The sequence below is a fragment of the Suncus etruscus genome, chromosome X (genome assembly GCF_024139225.1).
Source record: "Suncus etruscus isolate mSunEtr1 chromosome X, mSunEtr1.pri.cur, whole genome shotgun sequence".
Classification (NCBI taxonomy): Eukaryota; Metazoa; Chordata; class Mammalia; order Eulipotyphla; family Soricidae; genus Suncus; species Suncus etruscus.
This window is the reverse complement of record NC_064868.1, coordinates 772,135-774,682: the sequence shown is the minus strand read 5'-3', so window position 1 is coordinate 774,682 and position 2,548 is coordinate 772,135.

Here is a 2,548-nt window from a genome sequence, read left to right as displayed (position 1 = left end):
CAAACAAAATGTTTCAAGGGGTAGATCCATATAATATGAAGAATTCTTTTTTAAATTATCTTTATTTAAACACCGTGATTACAAATATGATTGTAGTTGTATGATAACAGTCATGTGAAGAACACTCCCCTTTACCAGTACAAGATTCCCACCACCAATTTCCCAAATCTCCCTCCTCCCCACCCCACCCACACCTGTACGCAAGACAGGCTTTCTATTTCCCTCATTCATTCACATTGTTATGATAGTTTTCAGTGTAGTTATTTCTCTAACTGCACTCATCACTCTACGTGGTGAGCTTAATGTCATGAGCTGCACCTCCATGGGAAGATGGGGTTGGGAAATAAGGGTTGGGACTGAGGCAGTAAAAGATTAGAAATGAGCTTTGCAGGGCAGTATCAAGGTCACAATACAAGATGGATATTATGTATATATAAACTATATGCATACATTCTATCAATAGGAGACCAAGGAGAAAAAATTTTCAGTGACTGTCCCAACATAAACTAGTTCTAGAACAAACTGCCCTCCTCCCAAAGTGCATTCCCATTGCTGTAGGGAGAGGTAGGGGGAAAGACTGATGACCCCTATAGAGCCCACCTGGACCGGCGCCCAGGGAATGCCTGGAGTCCAGGGGAAAAAGAGAGAGACGATTGGGGGCCTGCAAGCATCCCAGCACTCCCAAGGCTAGGGAGAAGGCCTCAGGCATGGGGACTCCCCAAACCCCATACCTGGCAAGAGCTGGCCTCCAGAATCAAAGATGATACTGGAAGCCAGATATCTGGCTGCTCTCCTCCCCATGCACCTACCCCCTGGAGTATGGAGGGAGGGAGAAGCCTGAGGGCCCCAAAGAGTCCACCTGACCCACTTATGGTTATCTGAGCTGGCACCCAGGGAAGGCCTGGAGTCAGGGAAAAAGACAATGACGGCTGGGGGCCTGCCAAGCCTCCCAGCACTCGTCAGGCCTCCAGCATGGGTCCTCCCCAAACCACATACCTGGCAAGAGCTGGCCTCGAGAATCAAAGAGGAAACTGGAAGCCAGATATCTGCCCAACCTCCTCCTCATTCACCTCCCCCCTGGAGTACAGTAGGAGGTGGAAAGTCTGAGGACCCCTAAGGATCCACCTGAACCCACTTCTGGCCATCTGAGCCAGCACCTAGGGAGGGCCTGGAGTCCAGGGGATAAAGAGGGGGTTGGCTGGGGACCTGCCAAGTCACCCAGCACTCCCAAAGCCAGGAAGAAGTCCTCTAGCATGGGTCCTCCCCAAACCCCATACCTGGCAAGATCTGGCCTCCAGAATCAAAGAGGAAACTGGAAGCCAGATATCTGGCCACCCTCCTCCCCATGCACTTCCCCCCTGGAGTACGAAGGGAGGGGTGAAGTCTGAAGGCCCCAAAGAGTCCACCTGAACCCACTTCTGGCCATCTGAGCTGGCACCGAGGAAAGGCCTGGAGTCAAGTGAAAAAGACAAGGATGGCTGGGGGCCTGCCAAGCCTCCCAGCACTCCCCAGGCTAGGGAGAGGGCCTTCAGCATGGGGCCTCCCCAAACCCCATACCTGGCAAGAGCTGGCCTCCAGAATTAAAGAGAAAATTGGAAGGCAGATATCTGCCAAACCTACTCCCCATGTACCTCCCCACTGGAGTACGGAGGAAGGGAGGAAGTCTGAGGACTCCCAAGTGTCCACCTGAACCCACTTCTGGCCATCTGAGCTGCCACCCAGGGAAGGCCTGGGGACAAATTCTTAAAATGTCACAGTCTCTTATGGGCCTTTGATCACCACCCTTCTTAGCCCCAGAGCATTATTGATGTGACCAAATACACACACAAATTAACCAAACAAGCAAATGCATTAAAGGAGATGGTATATGGATTGGATCATGGATCATAAAAGTATTAAAGATGCATTGACTTTTGAAACAACTAAATCTGGACATATTATAATGCCATTTCTATGTTGGTTCATCAAAGCTAAGAAAGACTCCAGAAAATAATATGGTCTAGGTCACAGGGGTCGGTAACCTTTAAGATATAAATAGCCACTTGGACTCGTTTCAGAAGGGGAAAAACCTTGGAGCCACAAAACCATTGCAACATTAAAACTAATAAAGCACTGCATCTATTGTTTCTTATTTTAATGTTATATTCAGGGTCCTGCAGTTAGCTGTTTATCTGAAAGAAAAAAAAAGAACTTTCACTTAACAATGTAAAACATATATTTGTACAAATTAATAGCCAATTAAAATATTTAAGTGATATTGCTCCCCGCTTCTTTGCTATCAGTGCAACTCAAAAGGGTTATGGCTCTGGAGTAGCTGGCTGCCGAGCCCTGGTAGTATATATAGTTACAACGTTTCCTTTTATGTGTAACTCTATATCCCTTCAGAAATGGAACAGTAAATTTGAAAAAACTTATAAAATACTAGGTAATGAGGAGACATATGAGACACTAAATACACTTTGGACTAGGGGCACTCAAACTCTCAAATCTCCACTGAACAAGCTATGAGGAATTGAAAGACATCAATTGCAGAGATCCTTTAAGACAG